The sequence below is a fragment of the Lissotriton vulgaris genome, chromosome 12, assembly GCF_964263255.1.
Source record: "Lissotriton vulgaris chromosome 12, aLisVul1.2, whole genome shotgun sequence".
NCBI classification, from domain to species: domain Eukaryota; kingdom Metazoa; phylum Chordata; class Amphibia; order Caudata; family Salamandridae; genus Lissotriton; species Lissotriton vulgaris.
The window spans coordinates 606,541,860-606,564,745 of NC_141700.1; the positions used below are offsets into that span (position 1 = coordinate 606,541,860).

General features: G+C 45.5%; 1 protein-coding gene across 1 annotated transcript in view; it reads right to left on the reverse strand.

Moving 5' to 3' along the window:
• PKD1L3 (polycystin 1 like 3, transient receptor potential channel interacting) overlaps positions 1 to 22,886 on the reverse strand; it is a 1,100,724-nt gene that overhangs the window by 947,806 nt on the left and 130,032 nt on the right. The window lies entirely within an intron of this gene.

Here is a 22,886-nt window from a genome sequence, read left to right on the forward strand (position 1 = left end):
GGGGGGGGGGGGGGGGGAGGGGGTAGGGGCAAAGGCGATCGAGCTAGGATTTAGTAACAATAATGAAGGAGGAAGTGATTTTTAACCCCTTGCAGGCTGATGACGGCCCCCATCCGTCATGCACTACGGCGCTCGTGTGCTGATGACGGCTGGGGGCCGTCATAAACCCGCCCACTTGCGATTTTGCCGCACAGGCGCTGAATCGCGGCAGCATGCAAGGGGTTAATATTAAAGTCTTAAGATTTTCCTGTTAGTGGGATGGTCATCAGTCCTTTTAACAAAGAGGGGATGCAGTTCTGCCACTTTGGGAAAGCACTGCCATTTTTAAATATCACCTAGTCAGTGCATGCGCCATCTCTTTGAGACATGTTGTATCTACTTTGTGATATGCAAATAGTGGTTCTGTCGGATTGTACTCAATCTCTTTGATTAAACAATTACTTGGCTCACTATGTACTTTTTCATGAAAACCATAGAGATACTTTAAAGGAAAATGCACACACCAAACGTTTTTTCTTGTACGCAAAGTTGTAATTATTCAATCACTTTGCAAGAAATTTTTTTTCTTTTTAGATATTAAAAGATCGGTTGTCCATATACATTTAAAAATATAATGACAATAAATAAGTGCTGCAGTGAATAAACGTGATCTGTGACTAATGGTGACTGTTATAGTGATACAGTTTCGTGAAAAATGCAATTAGATACACTGGTCCAACAATAACTTCAATTTCCTCAAACAGTATTGTAAATCATATTTTTCTGTTGAGATGTAGTGAGGACCAATTGGTGGATTTGCGTCGACGTTTCGACCCAGCGGTATGGCGCCGGTTTATACAGCAGACGTCTGTATTTCTCTCCCGTTCACGAGTCAATGGGTGAACGGGAGAGAAATACAGACGTCTGCTGTCATGCTCCTCAAGTGATCGCGGCTGCGGCACTTCAAACCCGAATTCGTCACCGGACGGTGATAAATTCTTTTACGAAGATACCATGCTTCGATATAAGAGAGAACAATCATCCCACGGAGGTTATGAATAAGACACCTCAGTCTCCTTCTTTAAGGTTGTCCCCCCTTTTGTCCTGATGAAGACCCGAAACGGTTGCTAATAAACCGGCACCATACCGCTGGGTCGAAACGTCGACGCTAATCCACCAATTGGTCCTCACTACATCTCAACAGAAAAATATGATTTACAATACTGTTTGAGGAAATTGAAGTTATTGTTGGACCAGTGTATCTAATTGCATTTTTCACGAAACTGTATCACTATAACAGTCACCATTAGTCACAGATCACGTTTATTCACTGCAGCACTTATTTATTGTCATTATATTTTCAAATGTATATGGACAACCGATCTTTTAATATCTAAAAAGAAAAAAAAATTCTTGCAAAGTGATTGAATAATTACAACTTTGCGTACAAGAAAAAACGTTTGGTGTGTGCATTTTTCTTTAAAGTATCTCTATGTTTTTCATGAAAAAGTACATAGTGAGCCAAGTAATTGTTTAATCAAAGAGATTGAGTACAATCCGACAGAACCACTATTTGCATATCACGTAATACCCAGGTTCTGAGGGTCACTGGGTCACCCCATTATAATTAATGGGTATCTACTTTGTGGGCTTACAGCCGCCTAATGCTTTTAATTTGTTGCGTTGCGTGTCCTTCGCAAAGGCTTGCTTCTATGTGGTTAATATTGGTTATCTGTCTCTTCTTTTTGTGTGTTGACCCCTCCCATATGGTAAGTTTGTGTGTTGACAGTGTGTGTGTTTGCAAATAAAACACCATGGTACACTACAGTACTGACCAATGTGCTAAATGTATGTGTGTCTGTGGTGGTGCAATACATGGAGTTAACAGTGCTGGAAAGTATGTGTGCTGTATATGTATATTGAGTGCAAGTGTGCTTGCAATGATACATTACATGGAGGTCCCTGGATTCCATTTTGGGAAGGCACAGCTTGGCTGGAAAAGAAATGTGGAGTAGAATAATCCCCCAGGCAGACTTGTGTATTGCTGCATTCCTGTGAGCTGGGTGGGGCACACTGAAAGAAGGGCAATAGAGACTCCCATTTACACTTCAAAAGGGTGCTCTTTGATTCGGTGATAGATCAAAAGGAAGGGGCCTGGACACATCTCAGGAAGGAGATGGGGCTGAGAAGGTAATCATAAAGAATGGGGCTGGGAGCCCAGGATTAACCTTTTGTTGCACGTATCACTGTGGCTGACATCCAGGTGTGAACTCTAGTCACTCCCATGGCCTGTGCTGGCTGTGGGACTATCAGATTTAGGGTCTCTCCTGCTGTGACAGACATAATTTCAAGAGGAAAAAAGAGAAAGACAATTGTACACTTCAAAGGGGCCCGAGCCCAAACACAAAACTGTACGGTCATATTACATGCATCTTTAAGATTACATCAAAATTGAGAGAATAGTATCAATCTCTGGTAGTGCCACAGCTGTGCCAATTTCTCTTGGGAATGGAATGGTCATGTACGTCATTGGCACTGTCTGATAATCATGCACTGTTTCTTCAACATACAAATTTGCAAATATACATAGACAACAGCTATCCAGTATGTACATTAGGGAGCACTACTAGAATCCACCTGAAATTTTTACTTTTGCACTGACAAGATCATAATGGCCACCACTGCTTCACACCAGGATGAACAAAAGTTACTTACCTGTAAACTGTGGTTCTCCAGTATTGGTGTCTTTCATAGATTCACATGCTTGAATAATTCCCCGTCGTCGAAGTGGGAGTCCCACGGTACATAAAATAGTAGTAATATATATATATATATACATAAAAAACATCCTAAATATATATAAACATATAAATATAATAAATATATATATAGTCATAAAGAAATTTTTAAAAGTACCATAGAACAACATAGGCCCATAGAGGCCCAAAGCGAGATTCACTTTCAACATATCCATGTCATTATAATAGTCCACATTCCAGCCATTCGGGCTGCAGCACCCTCTAGAACCTTCTCCTCAGAAGCTCAAGCCCTCAGATTTTCGTAGCACCAAAGTGACCAAGAGTGCATGAGGAGAAGAGAGCCTCTGAGGGGAGGAAGGGTAGGTCGCATGTGAATCTATGAAAGACACCAATACTGGAGGACCACAGTTTACAGGTAAGTAACTTTTGTTCTTCTCCAGTATTAGGGGTGTCTTTCATAGTTTCACATACTTGAATAAGAACAGAAAACAGTACGCAAACACAAGAGAGTCAAAAAAGGAAAAAAGAACAAATGCAAGCAAAGAGATGCACATATGAGCATTGCATATATATACAGGAAAACCTTTTATGACAGGAGGCAGGAAGCAACAGAGGCTCACCTTTATCTGAAGATATTCCGTAGCACCGCTTGACCCACAGCAGTGTCTGCAGCGTCAGCTGTCTCCAGACAATAGTGCCTCGTGAACGTGTGCCTGCTGGACCACGTGGCCGCCCTGCAGATCTGATGTAGAGGCACTTAAGTAAATAGGGCGGTAGAGGATGCAACTGCCCTCTTCGGGTGTGCTCGCACCGGAGCAGAAAGAGGCTTGCCAGCCCGTTGATGGCAGAAGGTGATGGCAGAAGAAATCCATCTAGTAATGGATTGTTTAGTGACTGGATGTCCCTTGCGCATTCGGCCATAGGCCACAAAGAGCTGGTCTGATTTACGAAAAGCAGCAGTGCGTTGAATATAGAATTTGAGGCAGCGTTTCAAGTCCAAAGAGTGAAGAGAGCGCTCAGCAGGAGACTGAGGGTCTGGGAAAAAAGTCTTGAGAATGACAGGTTCGTTAAGGTGGAAGTCTGAAGGAACCTTAGGAATAAATTTAGGATTCGTACGAAGTGTAACAGAGTCCCTGGAGAATTGAAGAAAAGGAAGCTGAAAGGTGAAAGCTTTGATGTCGCTCACTCGCCTGGAGGATGTAAGTTCGAGGAGGGCGACTTTCCAAGTGAGGAATTTTAATTCCGCTGATTGAATGGGCTCAAAAGGAGATCGGAGGAGCTGTGATAAGACCAGATTCAAACGCCAAACAGGTGTTGGACGCCGGATGGCCGGAACCATCCGGAACAGGCCCTTAAAGAACTGACGAATGATCCTAGAGGAGTACAGCAACTTGGAACCATCATGGCGAAAGTGGGAAATCGCAGCCAGGAAGATTTTACGAGTGGAATGCGAAAGTCACGACTTTGCCAAAAGGAGGAAAAAAGGCAGGATTTGCTCAGGTGTAGCGAGCAGAGGATCGACCTTCCCCTTGGGACACCAGATACAAAACTGTTTCCATTTCAGCTTATAGGTCTTAACTGTGGAAGGAGCGCGTGCATGAGCAAGCACCTCTCTGCACTCGGGAGCAATATTCAAATGTGCGAACTCATTGTGCTCAGGTTCCAAGCGTGAAGCTGGAGAGATGCTGGATCCGGATGGCAAATCTGGCCCTGACTCATGGTGAGCAGATGAGGCAGAGGGCGAAGAAGAAGCGGATCGCACTGGGAAAACCGAAGGATATCCGTGAACTATGGGCGACGCGGCCACCTGGGCGCAATCAGTATGACGCAACATGGCTGAAGTCTCATCCTGTGATTTCTCAGGATTAGGAGAAATTGCTCCACTCGTGGAAACTATATCCAAGAATCTGAGATCTTAAGTGACCGCCTCATCTCAAGGGGTTATCCGTCCAAAATGGTGAGACGTGCCAGGAAACGAGCCTGGTACAATCCACGCGATACTTTGTTAAATCCGGACCACAGTGACTCATCAGAAATGGACCGTATCATCTGTGTAACCACCTTCTCCACACGGAGTAATGAGGTAAAACGGATCATTAATAAGAACTGGTCCATTGTGTCAGATGAGATCAAACAGACGGAGTTCCCGCTCCATTCCTTCAAGAGGGCTAAAAATATTCGGGACTTGGTGGTGCACTCATTTTTGGAACCTGCGAGTCAACCCACTCTCACAAGTAAGTGGAATCTACCTCCAGTGTTGGGCCACTACAGATGTGGAACATGCATTGCATGCGAAACCACCATGCAGATTAAGATTTTTGACCATGGTGGAAGAACTTACAGTCTAAAACACCATACAAATTGCAACTCCTGCTGTGTGATTTATATCATTATATGCCCATGCGGACAGATCTATGTGGGACAAACACAACAGAAAATTAAGTCTCGCATATCGCCCCACTGCAGTAGGCTGCGCTGCAATGTAGTTGGCGCACCGCTAGTAGAACACTGGCAAAAGGCTGGACATGCTGTCTCTGAACTGCGATGGTTTGTGATCGAAAAGGTCACTCTAGGTAGAAGAGGAGGCAACATATTGACTGTACTTAACACCCATGAATCCAAATGGATGTCCCTCCTCGACTCAATTAAGAATGGCCTGAATGAACAAGAAGGCAGTCTAGCACAGTTGGCAGCCCTGGGTTAACTAGGCACTGGTGTGGCCTCTAATTTAAATTGGGGGGATGCACTGATAAGATATGTTTGATTATGATCCATGTCTCTGCACTTCCTCAAAACAAGCCCTTCTTCCCTACTCTGCATGCTTGGGAACTGACCATTTATCATGGATTGTGCAATTGCCTTTATCAAATTAACCAATAGCCCGTTTTCAACCTCATGTTCGAGAGTTGCACGGCAAATGTTTCTCTTGGTATCTTTTCATGGCTTCTGTCAAAATTCCCAACCCACTTGGTCGTCATCATGAGATTCATTCCATACCATTATTCATGTTATTTGATTGCGTTTCTCGAAATCCAGCTGTCCGCCTTCAACCCCATGTTGGTGAGTTGCACGGATACTGTTAATTTGACTTTATTAGTTGGTTTTCATACATATTAATTCTTCTGATATATCAATTTAGAGATTTGATGACCCATTCATATGTTGTAGATATTGTGGAATCCATTACATCAAATGTTTCGCCTTAATTTGCACAAAGTCCGCTTTCAACCTCATGTTGGAGAGTTGCGCGGCTTTATTATATTTTTTTACAAATGCAACAATCAAACAAACAATTGTTGAGTAATTCCCGGATGATGTCTTTTGACGCATACGCTAGAACACTAAGTAACTCTTCTATGCCTATTACGGGGTGGTGTCTTTAAATTGACCCCTCCCCCGAAACTCCGCGTAGTTGGAGTTGCGGAGTTACTATCCATGGACGCCACGAAGTTTACCTGGTATGTTGTCACACGGCGCATTTTGGCGTCCCTTTAAAACTGTGTCCAGTTTAGCACTTTAACTAAAGTCGGAACTAACCCGTACTATTTCTCCTTAGACTTACCCGGATCGTGACTTCATGACGGCTTAACCCAGATGGGTTACAAGCCTTTGGCAGCGGTATCAATCAACGCCCCCCGGCGAGTTTTCTGACTGCTTATGCACGACAACAGGTATGTCGTCTAGCTATGTAACTCATACCCTTCTGCAATTCGATTAGCATTAAAACTGAAGCCTATAATGCACCCGCACTTTTTTCTCAGACTCATCCCTGCCCGTGTTTGATTTCATGTCAGCCAAACCCAGACGGGTTACAAGCCACTGGTTGCTGAGTCAATCAACGCGCTTCGGCATTTTCTCTGACCGGCATTTCACGTTACAGGTATGTCGAGCATCCACACAACTCGTACCCCAGATATCTGTGTCTCGGGATTAACCCACTCTTAGCGGGCTTTTTAAATAAACTAGCAAGGAGTACGCAATTGTCATTAGCCACTTAAATACTGGAACCTCATATCAATGACCTCGCTTTTCCTCTTAGATTAACCTGTGACTGTGGCATCACGACCCACACCCCCTGAAAAACCAGCGACTGCTGATTGTTTGTATTAACCCAGCGACTCCAGTAAACTTTTTGAAAATTGCACTTACGATTTTCCGTTCAAATCACAGGTATGTTAGATATTCACGTATCGACACACGAATAGGTTTATTCTCAATGAATTTTTCATCACTGTGTAGTCTTGCGACACCGGCCAGCCCTTGTCTGTAACTTTGGCACACCTTTGACAGTTCAAACTTATCTAGACAGTAATATCTTTGATGGTGGTTTTCATCCACCAGTATGATTAGTTTAGTTTTCCCTCTACCCTGATTTACCAGAATTGACACCGTGTTCTAACGAATCACCTGGTGTTTTTAATCGACAGTGAAATATGGGACTCTCACTGGTTTTTCTTCTCCTCTGTAGCATTGTGATTACCTCACGCTGTGATTGACATGTGATCCATGCACAGTCCATCATCAATCCACGTCCTGAGCCCAGTTGGGCCACGACTCCATGGTAATTAACCCTAAGTTGTTGATGTAATTTTCCTCATGGTCTACATTAATAGGCCATGTTGTATTAGCTGAAATAATTCAATCACACTCATTCATTTTATTAATCTATCTGACAGGTTGCCCCTCACTCTCCCTTGTCTTTGTCCTGAGGAAGACCCCACTTAAGGACTGAACCTAGCCTACGCACAGGGGTCGAAACGTCGACGGCTTTCCCTTGAAACTTCTGGCACAAGCCCTTTACAGCCTCAGATTGACTGTGTGTCCGTTGAAATTTTTTTTGGGTAATTTAGTCATCATTGTGTGCCCTGACTCCCGGGCTTATGTATTTGTATTTAATTTGAAATTGTTGGAAATTACTGTACCTGTCACTTGTTTTTTCAACTGTGTTTATTCCTCCTTCACACTCCCGAAAGCACTCCCCCTCCCCCTTCCCCCTTCCATTTTGGGGCTTTTTACAAAATCGTTTTGATTATGTTACTATTCAGGTATTGCTAATAAATTACGGTACCTAGACTGAACCTTTCCTCCTCTTGACATCATTCTTTATGAAAGTGTATAAATTATAATTTGTTGGTTTGTTAACACAACTCCCTTTCCAGCGGGGATCCCCTTCCTATGTACCATATATCGCCCAGGTCCCCGCGACTGCATGGGTAAAACCCCCCTTTGTAATGTCATCCTGTGCAGCAGGCGTGGAATCAGAGGGATCAGCGGAAAAGCATAAACGAATTTGCTCGACCAGTTGATCGAAAACGCATTCCTGCTGGATCCTCTGTGGGGATGCCGACTTGCGAAGTGTAGGCATTTGCGGTTCAGTGGAGTTGCAAACCTATCCAGCTCCGGCTGGCCCCACAAGCAAAACACATACTCCAGAGTCGGGTGATGGAGTTCCCACTCGTGGTTGTCCGTAGCCGATCTGCTGAGAGAGTCAGCAAGGGCGTTGGAAACACCTGGTACGTGAACTGCTGTCAGTTGGACACAATGTTGAATCGCCCATTCCCAGATCTGTTGTGCCTGTCTGGACAGCAGAAGAGACCTCGTACCTCCTTGTTTGTTGAGGTACTGCATATTGGTGGTGTTTCTGTACGCATCAGCAGCGATTTCCCTTCCACCAGCATCCGGAAAGATTTTAGGGCGAGGAAGATGGCCAAGAGTTCCAGGCGATTTATGTGCCATGTACATTGATCTGCAGTCCATTTGCCCTTGACTGACAACCCTTCGAGGTGTGCACCCCAACCCTCCAAGGAGTCGTCCGTCGTGAGGGTAAGCGTGGGGTCGATGTCCTGGAAAGGTCGCCTGGTGGCGATGTTTGGAAGGTGAGCCCACCATTCCAATGCACCCTGAATACAGGGGGTCAGGCAGACTTTATCGTTGAACGACCCTGAGACTTGCCGCCATTGTTTATCCAACTCCTCTTGGAGGACTCGCATATGTAGTCTGCAATTGGGGATCAGTTGTATGCAGGAGGATGCCATGCCCAGAAAAGATTTCAACATCTGTAGAGAAGCGGAACTTTCTTGAGCTGAGAAGAGCCACCATCTTGACTATGCGAGCTTGCCGCACCTGCGAGAGAAACACCTTCGCCAGACGAGAATCTATCAATGCCCCCAGAAAGACTATTTGTTGTGTTGGACGGACATGAGATTTCTCGTGGTTGATGGAAAGACCCAAGGCGTGAAAGACAGACAGGCAAGTCTGAGTGTGTTGTTGTGCTGCATAAAAAGTTTGAGCTTTTATCAGGCAGTCGTCCAAGTAAGGGTAGAATTGAATGCCCTGTAGGTGAAGAAAAGCCGCCACCGGAGCCATGATTTTCGTGAAGACTCTTGGCTCCCTTGCTCACTTTGCCACTGGATTCAAGCAAGCTGGGCTGAAGACGGCTGGAATGCCAGAAACCGGTCCTCGTAAGCTTGTTTCCGGTCCAGGGAAGACATGGCTTGGCAGTTCGGGCTGGACTGTTCCCATGAGGCACAGGGTCAGACTGATTTGCATATGGCCATGTCTGCACTGGGGTGGCTGAGTGAGCTAAAGAATGGTGATGTATTAAACCCAGATCAGTTGACTGGGGGTGAGTGTTTGATTTGCGCAAACGCTCTGTCCATCATCCCCTTTTGTTTCGCTTTGTTCGCCCTAAGTTGGCAGGGTATGCTCAGACGTGAGTCCCTTGCTCACTTGGCCAATGGATTCAAGATAGCCTGGCTGATGAGGATTATGAATCCGAAACCGGTCCCAGGATGCTTGTTTCCGGTCCAGGGAAGACATGGCCTGGCAGTTTGAGCTGGTCTGTTCCCATGAGGCACAGGGTCAGACTGATTTGCATATGGCCATGTCTGAACTGGGGTGGCTGAGTGAGCTAAAGAATGGTGATGGATTAAACCCAAATCTGTTGACTGGGGGTGAGTGTTTGATTTGCTCAAACGCTCCATCCATCATCCCTTTTTGTTTCGCTAGTTTTTTTTATTACGCCACTCACTTCCTCATAAGTAATATATATAGGCGTCATTTTGGGCTGTGGTGATTGCGTTTACTTCATCTTCATTACCTATCTGTTGCAGGCACAGAAGAATTTTTCTTATGACATTTTAAATACATATTTCCTACTATTTTGTGCGGGACTGTTGAGTCTTTTTGTATATCTCTACATTTGGAAATATTCATCGCTGTGACCTTGTTGACTTAATTTGGGACAAGTTGTTTTTTCACAGCATCGTTGTTCGCTGAGTCATTTTATTAAGTTTTTCTTCATCTTCTCTCAATTCATAATGTGCTTTTTGTTTGGTCACTGACATAGTGTGGCCTTTCAGAGAAACCCACGGAAACAGAGAAAGGTGTGAGACTCGGTTGTATTGCTTTCGGCTTGCTGCATAGAGAGAGAGGAGAAGTTTGTATTCAGGCTCTCCTCGGAGTCTGACCACTTCACCCCGTCACACACCACCCCCCCCTGGATTCTCCCGATTGGGTAGAGGGAAACGGGAAAAGAAGTGTGCGATAGCATTGTCTGTCCCTTTGCGATGACATACGGTAAATGAGAATGGCTGTAGGGATAAGAATCACCTCATTACTCTAGGATTCTGTGAAGCGTGGCGGCTCATCCACTGGAGGGGAGCATGGTTCGTGTAGAGAGTGAATGGGTGACCCTCGAGGTAATACCTGAGTTTGTCTAGAGCCCACTTAATACCGAGACACTCTTTTTCTATTGTGGGATACTTTACTTCCCTGGGAAATAGTTCCCTGCTGATATATAGGATGGGGTGCTCTATACCATCAGTGGACTTTTGTGACAACACCGCTCCCACCCCATAGTCGGAGGCATCTGTGTGGGCGACAAAAGGTTTGGAGAAATCGGGGGAGGACAATACGGGATTGGTGGTGATGACTCTTTTCAGGGAATTGAAAGCGTTCCACATCTCCAAGGTGGGGCTTTTGTACATCAGGGGTTTGACGTTCTGTTTTAAAGTTTCTGTGAGAGGGGCTGCTATCTCGGAAAAGGCTGGTATAAATCGTCGATAGTACCCTATCAGCCCAAGAAAAGCCATCATCTCTTTCTTGCTAGTCGGGATGTTGTCCAGGTATGCAGAACTATAGGCCAGATGGTCTCTCAAGAACTCATTCATAAGGCGTTGGAATGTAGCAGGAGCTCCATGAAGTCCGAAGGAAAGAACTGTAAACTCAAAAAGCCCATCTGGTGTTGAAAACGCAGTTTTCTTCTCTTAACTGTACTTGCCAATATCCTTTGGTCAAGTCCAAGGTGCTTATGTGCTGAGCTTCTCCTAGCTTCTCGATTAACTCGTCAATCCGAGGTATCGAAAGAGAAAACGGAGTTCAGGGCGCGAAAATCCATACAAAACCTGGTACTGCCGTCCGGCTTCGGCACCATCACGATTGGCGAGGACCATTCACTCCGGGAGGGTCTGATGACTCCCAAGCGTAACATCCCTCTGACCTCTTTCTTCCCTGCTGTCCTTTTTGCTGCTGGGATCCTGTACGGCCGTTGTTTAACGATGGAACCGGCTCTTGTTTCAATCCGGTGTTCTATCATGGTTGTCTTCCCTGGTAAATCCGAAAAGATGGGTGAAAACGGTTCCAACACCTCGTGCAAACCTTCTTGTTGAGATTTTCGGAGGTCTTCATTAATCACCAGGTCGTTTATTGTTGAGGACAAAGAGGAAGTCGTGGGTAACGTGAGGATGATATCTTTTGGGGGGTGTGTTACTCTTACAACGCATCTTTTACGTCGCATTCCGTTACAACGCAGATTTTACAACGCGGGATCCATTACATCGGATGTCATTACGATGCATGGCATTACATCGCAGATGCTATTACAACGCATACTATTACATCGTAAGTATTGGTAAGTATTTAATTTTTTATTTATTTTATTTAATATTATTTAATTCATTTAATTATTATTAATTATTAAAAAAAATATTTATTTTTGTTTTTAATTATTATAAATTAAATATATTAATGTAAGTGATTTTTTAAATAAGTGTGAGTATAGGAGTATATGTTTTGGGGTACAGGGGTGTTTTTAGGTTTTAGGGTAGGGTTTGGGTTTTGGGGTACAGGGGTGTTTTTAGGTTTTAGGGCAGGGTTTGGGTTTTGGGGTTCAGGGGTGTTTTTAGGTTTTAGGGCAGGGTTTGGGTTTTGGGGTACAGGGGTGTTTTTAGGTTTTAGGGCAGGGTTTGGGTTTTGGGGTACAGGGGTGTTTTTAGGTTTTAGGGCAGGGTTTTGGGGTACAGGGGTGTTTTTAGGTTTTAGGGCAGGGTTTGGGTTTTGGGGTACAGGGGTGTTTTTAGGTTTTAGGGCAGGGTTTGGGTTTTGGGGTACAGGGGTGTTTTTAGGTTTTAGGGCAGGGTTTTGGGTTTTGGGGTACAGGGGTGTTTTTAGGTTTTAGGGCAGGGTTTGGGTTTTGGGGTACAGGGGTGTTTTTAGGTTTTAGGGCAGGGTTTTGGGTTTTGGGGTACAGGGGTGTTTTTAGGTTTTAGGGCAGGGTTTTGGGGTACAGGGGTGTTTTTAGGTTTTAGGGCAGGGTTTTGGGGTACAGGGGTGTTTTTAGGTTTTAGGGCAGGGTTTTGGGTTTTGGGGTACAGGGGTGTTTTTAGGTTTTAGGGCAGGGTTTTGGGGTACAGGGGTGTTTTTAGGTTTTAGGGTAGGGTTTGGGTTTTGGGGTTCAGGGGTGTTTTTAGGTTTTAGGGCAGGGTTTGGGTTTTGGGGTACAGGGGTGTTTTTAGGTTTTAGGGCAGGGTTTGGGTTTAGGGATAATTAAATTATATTTACCATTTTAAAATTAATTGAAATATATTTAATAAATTAAATTAATTATTTTACATTAATTACATTTTTTAATTAAATTAATTAAATTAAATAAAATATTATTATTAATTTAATTTTATTATTAAAAAATATGTACATTAAACTAATTATTTTTTTATTAAATTGAATTAATTAAAATTTTAAATATAATTACAATATTATTAAATATTTATTATTTTATTAAATTAAATTATTGACAATTTTTAAATGTCTTTTAATTAAATCATTTAAAAAAAATTAATTACAATAAACTAAATAACATTTTTAAAAAAAGGTATACTTACCTATACTTACGATGTAATGCCATGCGTTGTAATAGCATCTGCGATGTAATGCCATGCATTGTATTGACATCCGTTGTAATGGATCCCGCGTTGTAAAATCTGCGTTGTAACGGAATGCGTTGTAACACAACGCGTTGTACTGACACCAATCCCTTTTGGGGATGGTCCTATCCATTTTTTTAGTAGATTGATGTGATAGATTTGTGTCTTTCTAGCCGATACCTGTACCTTATAGCTGGTCTTTCTCACAGTTTCAACTACTTCAACCACTCAGACTGGAATCTTTTTGTGGAGGAGGGTAACAAAACAGGAGTCCAGTCACCTATCTCTAGACGTCTCCATTTCTTCCCCTTATCTAAGTACGTCTTTTGTTTGGTCTGGCTCTTCTCCAGATTGGAATACGCCAAGTCCCTGTTCTTGCCAAGTTGTTCTTAAGGCTACGACCTTAGTCTAGTATGCTTCGATCTTCCCCTTGTTTTTCGGCCTCCCAACCTTCTCTGATCATCTCTAGTAACGATCTTGGTTGGCGTCCATACAACATTTCAAAGGAGGAACACCCCATACTGCTTTGTCTCTGTCCTCTTATCATGTATAACGCCAACGGGAGGATCAGATCCCAATCTTTTCCATTTACCGAAAGCATTTTCTTGAGTGTTCCTTTTAGAGTCCCGTTATAGCGTTCCACCAGCCCGTCCGTTTGGGGGTGATACACTGACGTCTTGATATGTCGGAGATCTAACATTCTGCAAACCTCTCGCATCAAGCGGGACACAAATGGGGTGCCTTGATCCGTGAGGATCTCCTTTGGGAAGCCCACTCGAGAAAAGAGTTCGATGAACTTCTCTGCTATCACTCTGGAGGTAGGGGAGTTTAGAGGTAAAGCTTTGGGAAAACGTGTGGCATAATCCACTATAACCAGTGTATACAGGTTTCTCCTTCTGCTCTTCGGTAGGGGTCCAATCAAATCCATCCCCACCCTTTCGAGTCCCGATTATGGGAAGAGGTTGCAGAGGCACAGCTGTCGGTTTATATGAGCTTTTTTTCTGACATACCTCACATGCCTGTGTATAACACAAAAAACAGGGGGGTCTACCAGCTTAGTTATGTGGCTGCACTGTCAATCCGAGTTAACAGAATCTCGGAGTGGATGAGTCACATCAAGACAGCTTATTTCAAAACAAGGTGAACACTATATGTATAGGAAAGACCAACACGGTACAAATCATTCATACACGGGTGACAAATCCAAAACAATTAGCAAAGGGTTACCATCAAATTGACTCAATGATCAGTCCTATCATATGGCCAAACCCCAGTACAAATCAGGCTAGTCCCGTGATCATTGGGACTTAAAGCGCCGCACCATTAGTTGCTGGTCAAGGATTTGGTCCACCCATACAAACAGACCAACAATGATGGCTGATCTTTGATGGTCAAGTGAGAAATCGTGCAACAGAAAAAATAGTGGCTTTAAAATAGGATGGAGTGTCCTCCTATTTCTAATTTTATTCTATGGACGAACCACACCTCCTAATTAAAAACATAGAACAGTGCAAAAAAGGACAGTCAACAAATATCTGTCTAATAACGGGCCAACATGTTTCTGCCTAGCGGGTATTTTATCCCATGGCATTCGTCAGGGCCTCTGTTCTTACAATAGTTGCACTAAGTAGTGATGAAACAAAAGAAACACCACCACCACCAAAGTGAAAAAGTAGAATGTAAAAGGGTTGAGTACGATACAATCTGTACCAACCAATGACATTAACCCTCCATGTCAGATAGGAAATACGAATTCTATGGAAGAAAATGCATAGTCATTACAAACTTACTATGTCAATCACCTATACAATGTGTTTCACCAAAAACAGTTTCAAAGAAAATATTGTATTTATGCTCACCCTTCATGGTAGGGAAATGGACCTCACATGCCTGACAATGCACTTGTATGTCTTGGTAAATCCCTGGCCAATAGAAACACCGTAACACGTTTTGTGTGATTTTTTCACTCCCTACGTGTCCTGCTAGTAGATGGATATGGGAGTAGAACATTATCTGTTCTCTGAAAGAGAACGGGACCAGCAATTGTCAAGGGTCCTCTGGTTTTACTTGGCGATACAGGAGTCCTTCCTTAATCAGGAAGCGTGGATACCTGTGTACCGTTTAGTCTTGTGAATAATGGGCCTGTTCCCAAGCGTTAAACAGCGTGGCATTGTTTGCTTGGGCGAACTTAAAGCTCCTATCTGAGGCCCACGGATCAACTGACACAAACGCAGGGACACTGGTTCGGACTTGGGCAATGGGGAGTTTGAGGGTCCTAGTGAACAGGTCAAGGAACTGGGGGTTGTCTGTCCCTATGATGATCTCTTCAGGGAGTGTCTCTAAAACCCCTACTCTGACCTCCTGGGTCATCCCGTATGTTAATGCAAGGGGTATTTTTGCTAAAGGGTATTCCCTAATGTCACCATGAACACACTTAATGTATACTAGGGTTCCTGGTATCACTTGATTGGATTGCACAAAATCCCCCTGAATTACAGACTGTTTACAGCCAGAGTCTAATAAGGCCTTGATAGGTTTCCCATTCACCCGCACACTTACATGATACGCTCCTCCTAACTCAGCAGAGTAGAGAACCGTCTTTGGGAGGTATCCTACTTCCATAGTGTGAGAAGTTGGCCTCATGTATGATGTCCACAATTCTGTGGGCACCTTGTATCAGTCCAAACAATCCCTTATGGTGGTGGTTGTAAAATCAACCTTATAGACAAGCTATCCTAGGGGTAGCATGGACTAAGCAGTCTTAGGCTAAACTCAAGAGGGCATGTGAAGCCAGCTGTTTTACCATATGCAATCCTGTAATATCAAATGAAAGGACACCACACAAGTTATATATTATAAAGATATATGTATTTATTCTCAGAATAATCCCCTGTACTCTTTATGAGTATAGAAGCAAAAGCGTTTAACACCTTGACTGCTGCAGCAATTCCCCCTCTGTGCTGAAAATCCTTGGAATCCATTGTTCATGACGAGCTCAGCTCGTCATAAGTACACGACCAGTGTACTGCATGACGAGCTGAGCTCGTCATGAGCATGGAAGAGGTTAAACAAAAGCACAATATAACATATGAAAGTTGCACGTTTATGGATGAGGCCGGTGGCCACTCAAACCATATATCAAAAAAGTGGTATAAGTATCACTAATCGAACAGTGGTAAGGCCTAGGGCCTTGGGAATCTCTGGGGCTACTGGGGACTAGCAGTGATGAAGTCGGGAGAGGCCCGCAGGACTCGGGTGCAGTGCTAAAAGCACACGCATGCACCAATGCAAAGTCAATGGTGCGTAAAAGTTATCGAGTTACAGTTTTGGGAGTCTTCCGACTGGGCTAGAATTACCAAACTTTAGACTTAGACACTAGAGGTGTAAACCACTACAGGAGCACCGGCGTTCATGAGTTACCTCACCCACAGGAAGCGGGTGCACAGGTGCCAAAGTGTGTCGGGTTTCGTCGTGCAGTTCGATGGTGCCTGGAGATGAAGATGCTGCAGGCGGCCAGGAGAGAAGAGTCCGGGTGGATCGAAGATGTAAAGTACCTGAAAGCAGAGGGGACAGTCTGGGTCACTAGCCAGTGACCAGGAAGGAACCAGGAAGAAACCAGGCGATGTCGGGCGCAATCAGGTGGTTGTCGAGAAGCTTGTCTCCGCAGCCACGTGGACTCTGGGGCACAGAGGATGTCCAGGAGTGGATCACGAGCTGTCCCACAAAGGCTCTCGCTGTCGGCGGTGTCGGCTTCCGGATCGGAGTTAACAAGCCTTGGCAAGGGCAACCCACGCAGGATTCGAAGATCGCTTCTTACTCGGACCAGCAAGGTCAGAGCGGGTGCTCCTTTTCAGGGGAGCGAGGGCCAGTCTGGAGCAAACCAGACTAGCAGAGCAAATTCAAAGGTTCGTCGGTACTGGGGCTGCTAGCCAACGGGCAAGCGACCGGACCAACGCGTCGAGCAGGAAAATGCAAAAGGGCCCCACGCAGCACTCGGTGAGTGTGGAGGGGAGAGCTTTGGTGCAAAAGCTGCTCGGGGCTTGGGCTTCTCAAACCCAAATGCACAGCTTCGAGGGAGCCTCTGGAGCTGCACGGTCAGCCCTTCGTAGTTTTTCCAAGATGGCCGGCCCCACGCTTCAGGTCGCCTCCACGGGTCTCAGATTCGCTGGGACTGTGGATCGGGCTGTTGGAAGGCAGGAACGCTGGGTCTTGTTGATCTCTGTCGCTCGACTTCCGGCGGGAACTGCAACAAAGCAAACGGTGAGGCGCTGGATGGTGCCTGTTTGCACAGGGTGGTCACTCCTTGACCACAAGGGAGATACTTCAGTCTTCTACGCCGAGTAGGATGTTGAAGGGTCCAGAGTTTCGTTTCATAAGTTTCAGTCAGGATAATCTAATGCTCCTGGGCACAGCCCCTACCTTTATTCCAAATCAAGGGGCTGGATTACCTGCTAGGTCCCTCCTATGGGTGGAACCCAGGAAGGGGGTGGTTACACCCCTTTCCCCTTGTCCAGTTTCGCGCCAGAGCTGGGACTGGAGTGTCCCAGCACCGGTTCGAACTGGACTGTGCATGGGAAGCCTTGTGCTCCCCAGGCAGTGTCTAGTTTCATTCAACCCTCCCTGCTACAATCCACTATCTCCTGTCTGGGGTGGTGTGACACCTCCCTGTGACAGGATACCTATTGTCCAGGCCTCCCCTGCCGGAGTTTCGGTCAGCAGCAGGAGGCCAGACTCGTGTCTGTGGCAGCAGCATCCATTTTGTGATGCTGGGGCTTTGGTTAGATTTAACCGCGTTTAGGTAAAGTAACATGTCTTCTCCCTCTAGAAGGGTGGAATGCTACCCCCATCGCCAGGACTGGCAAGGGGGTAGTATTCCAAAGCGTATGGCACCTTACACAACATGTTTTGATAAAGCCAAACCAAAGTTAGCAAGAAACCGCGAGGATTATAATGCACTTAAGAGGATATGGTATGACAACATCCCGGAACAGCTAAGGGAGTTGGTCCCGACAGCTGCAGACAGGCTCAGCTCATGCTAGAGCACCATCTCACATAAAACCAAGCACTCTACCTCCAGGATTGTTAAGGCCTGCCATAGGAGTGACTTACAGGTATATATATGTCCAGATATAGGTTTAGATATAGGTATACTATATCTAAGCAAGGGGTGATTACACGACCTTGCCCCAGCTGGGTGATCAGCCAGTTGTGTCAGTTTGGATAGCCAGCCAGGGGTGGCAAAAGATATGCTGCAGTCCCTGGTAGGCCTTGGATACACCTATGCCCTGGGTACCTACAGTACACTGTACAGGGGCTGATGAGGTGAACCAATGTCCAATTGGGTATGTACCTAAAGTTCATGGATGTGAATTTAGAGAGAGAACAGCAGGCTGTGGGCTGATTAGCAGGCCCACAGCCACATTATGTCGAAAACCAGTGAAGCAAAAGCAAAAATCTGGGGTGACCATAGGAAAGCAGACCCTACTCTCCTACATAAACCCCCCCCCCCCCCCCAAACGCAGGGACATTAAACTTAACCTTGACCAGATAAGTCTTCATGTTCTACGTGGAAATACCTGGAGAGACCATCTGCATTGCCATGGTCAGTCCCGGGTCTGTGTTCCACTGTAAAGTCCATCCCCTGTAGGGAAATGGACCACCTGAGCAGTTTGGGATTCTCACCCTTCATCTGATTTAGCCACAAGAGGGGCTTATGGTCTGTCTGAATTAGGAAGTGTGTGCCAAACAAGTATGGCCTCAACTTCTTCAGGGCCCAAACCACAGCAAAGGCCTTCCTCTCAATGGCTCACCAACTTTTCTCTCTAGGGGTCAGCCTTCTGCTAATGAAAGCAATGGGCTGGTCTTGACCATCTACATTAAGTTGTGAAAGCACAGCTCCCACCTCCAACTCAGAAGCATCTGTTTGAATAATGAACTGTTTGGAGTAGTCAGGACTCTTCAGGATAGGTGTAGAGCACATGGCCTTCTTCAAGTCATCAAATGCCTTTTGACAGCTAACTGTCCACTGAACCTTTTTTGGCATCTTCTTGGATGTCAGATCATTCAATGGTGTCACAATGGACCCATAGTTCTTTACAAATTTCCTGTAATACCCAGTCAGGCCCAAGAAGGCTCTGACTTGTGTCTGGGTAGTTGGAGGAGCCCAGTCCTGTATGGCCTGGATTTTGCTCTCCAATGGTTGAACCTGACCCCCACCTACTAGGTGGCCCAGGTACACAACCTTGCTCTGCCCTATCTGGCACTTGGTAGCCTTGATAGCCAGAACGGCCTTTTGCAGGGCCTCCAGAACTTTCTTAAGGTGGATCAGGTGATCCTCCCAGGTGGAGCTGAAGACAGCAATATCATCTAGATATGCTGCACAAAAGTCATCCAACCCAGCAAGGACTTGATTCACCAACCTGTGGAAAGTGGCAGGTGCATTCTTCAAACCAAAGGGCATTACCACAAATTGATAATGTCCACTGGGGGTTGAGAATGCTGTTTTGGCTTTAGACTCCTCAGCTAACCTGATTTGCCAATAGCCAGCTGTCAAGTCAAATGTGCTCAGAAATTTGGCAGAAGCCAACTTATCTATGAGCTCATCTGCCCTTGGAATAGGATGAGCATCTGTCCTAGTGACAGCATTGAGACCTCTGTAGTCCACACAAAACCTCATTTCTCTCTTTCCATCTTGGGTATGGGGTTTTGGCACAAGGACTACTGGGCTGGCCCATGGGCTCTCTGATGGCTCAATAACTCCAAGGTCAAGTATTTTCTGCACCTCAGCCTTTATACAATCCCTGACATGGTCAGGTTGCCAGTAGATTTTATTCTTCACAGGCAGACTGTCACCATTGTCCACCTCATGGGTGCACCTGTTAGTTTGACTGGGTGTAAGAGAAAACATATGTCTATGAGCCTGCAACACCTGTCTGCAGTCCCATTGCTCTTGGTCAGTGAGGCTGCCTGCCAAGGCTACTCCATCCACTGAGCCATCATCAGGGTTTTGGGATAACAGGTCTGGGAGAGGGTCACTCTCTTCCTCCTGGTCCCCATCTGTAGCCATGAGTAAACCCATGTCTTCCCTGTCAACAAATGCTTTCAATCTATTTACATGGAGCACCCTGTGGGGGCTCCTAGGGGTGCCAAGGTCCACCAAGTAGGTGACCTCTCCCTTTTTCTCCAGTATGGTGTAGGGTCCAGACCATTTGTCTTGGAGAGCTGCTGGGGCTACTGGCTCCAACACCCACACCTTCTGCCCTGGCTGGTACTCAGTCAGAACAGCCTTTTGGTCATGCCAAGCTTTCTGTAATTCTTGGCAGGCCTCCAGGTTTTTGGTTTCCTTCTCCATGTATTCAGCCATCCTGGAGCGGAGACCAAGTACATAGTCCACAACATCAAGTTTAGGCTTTTTGAGAGGTAACTCCCATCCTTCCTTCACAAGACACAATGGACCCCTTACAGGTTGGCCAAACAAAAGTTCAAAAGGGCTGTAGCCAACCCCCTTCTGTGGGACCTCTCTGTAAGCAAAGAGTTGGCAGGGTAAAAGGATGTCCCATCTTCGCCTGAGCTTTTCAGGTAACCCTTTTATCATTCCCTTTAGCTTCTTGTTGAACCTTTCAACAAGCTAATTGCAATGTGGATGGTAGGGTGTGGTAAACTTATAGTTCACTCCACACTCTTTCACATTGCTTTCAAATATCCAGGCATGAAGTTGGTACCTCTGTCTGAAAGTACCTCCTTTGGAAAGCCCACTCTGGAGAACACTCCAAGTAGGGCCCTTGCCACAACAGGTGCTGTTGTGGTCCTCAGGGGAATTGCCTCTGGATACCTGGTGGCATGATCCACTACCACCAGTATAAATCTGTGTCCAGATGCTGTTTGGGGGTCCATTGGTCCAACAATGTCTATCCCCACTCTTTCAAAGGGTACCCCCACCATAGGTAGTGTATCAGGGGGGCCTTTGTGGTGCCACCTGATTTGCCACTGGCTTGGCAGGTGACACAGGAGCGACAAAACTCCTTAGTGTTCTCTGACATGTGAGGCCAGTGAAAGTGAGAGACAAGTCTCTCCCAAGTCTTGTTCTGGCCTAAGTGTCCTGCTATGGGAATGTCATGGGCCAAGGTGAGAAGGAAGCCCCTAAATTGCAGAGGTATGACCAACCTCCTGGTAGAACCAGGCTTGGGGTCTCTAGCCTCTGAATAAAGGAGCCCATCATCCCAATACACTCTATGGGTACCTTGAGCATTCCCAGCAGCCTCAGCAGCAGCTTGCTGTCTGAGGGGTTCAAGAGAAGGGCAAGCTAACTGAGCCTGCCCCAGATCTGCCCTTGAGGGTCCCCCTGTCCCCGGAAACTCAACCTGATCAGGTTCAAGTTCTTCAGAGACAGTCTCCTTTTGGATCACAGAATCAGCCTTCTGTGAGGTCTGATCCTCAACCTGGGGCAAGTGAGAAGGCGCTGCCTTAACCCTCTTGCTCTTCCTCTTGGGTTGTGGTTGGTCTATAGTTTCAAGATCCACCACAGGTTCAGGTAGCCCCTTCTTGGCCTGGGTCCTGGTTACAGCAAGGACATGTGCTGACATCTGCATGAGTCCTGTACTTCACTTCTGACCATAAAGAATTCTCTAGATCATTGCCCAAAAGACAGTCAAATGGGAGGTCTGCACTCACAACAATTTTCTTGAGGCCATTTACCCCTCCCCAGGAGAAGTTAACAACAGCCACACTATGTGTAATAGTGGCATTGCTAGCGTTGGTCACTAGGTAATTCTCACCTAGTACAATTTGTCCAGGGTCCACAAAGTTTGGTGTCACCATAGTGACACTGGCACATGTGTCCCTGTAGGCCTGAGCCAGTTTCTCATTGATCAAAGGTGTCTGTCTATACTTGCCCAAAGTATTGGGACTCACAGTAGTGGCCATAGCCATGTCCACATCATGGAGCAGACCTGCCTGAGTAGGGATTCTGACTAGGCCAGACTCCATCTCAGTACCCAGGGTTAACCCTACTATACCCTTTGGTTGTGTACCACCACTGCTGACTGTACTAGGGGGTGCAGGTGCCTTAGGGTCTGCAGTGGTAGAGACCAGATTTTTCTTGGTGCATTCACTACCCCAGTGTGAAATTGATTTACAGGTATTGCACCAAGGTTTCTTTGAGCCATCATTCTTCTTTTTCTTGTTTCCATTCTGGGAACCACCCTTCTTATTATAATTATTTTGGGGGCCTGAAGTAGACTTCTGGTCTTTTTCTTTCTTATCTCCACCCTTCTGGTCTGCCTTTTTCTGATCACCACCTTGGTTCTGGTTTTTCTGCTTAACCCTGGTTCTGACCCATTTGTCTGCCTTCTTTCCCAATTCTTGGGGAGAGGTCAGATCTGAGTCAATCAGGTGTTGATGCAAAAGCTGGTTCTGGCAATTATTAAGGATCTGTTCTCTCATTATTAGATTGAACAATCCTGTATAGTCTGAAACTTTACTTCCCAGCAACCAACCTTCCAAAGCCTTAGTGGCACAATCAACAGAGTCAGTCCAGTCCTGTGTCTGAGCTTTTTGGGTATCTCTGAACAACAACCTGTATTGCTCAGTGGTTAAGCCAAACCCATCAATAAGAGCACTCTTCAGAACAGTGTAGTTTTTAGCATCCTCAGGTCTAACAGTGAAGAGCTTATCTCTCCCTTTCTCAGAATAGGAGGGCCATAAAATTGCAGCCCACTGGTCCTGAGGAACCTGCTGTACCATGCAGGCTCTCTCAAGAGCAATTATCCACTTGTGGATGTCATCCCCATCTCTGTAGGGGGGCACAATTTTGCTCAGGTTTCTATGTTTATAGTACCTGTCTTTATCTCTAGGGATACTTTTGCTCAGGTTTTTATGTTCATAGGACCTGTCTTTATCTCTAGGGATAATGTTACTGCCACCAGTGGAATCTAATCCACTTAATTTT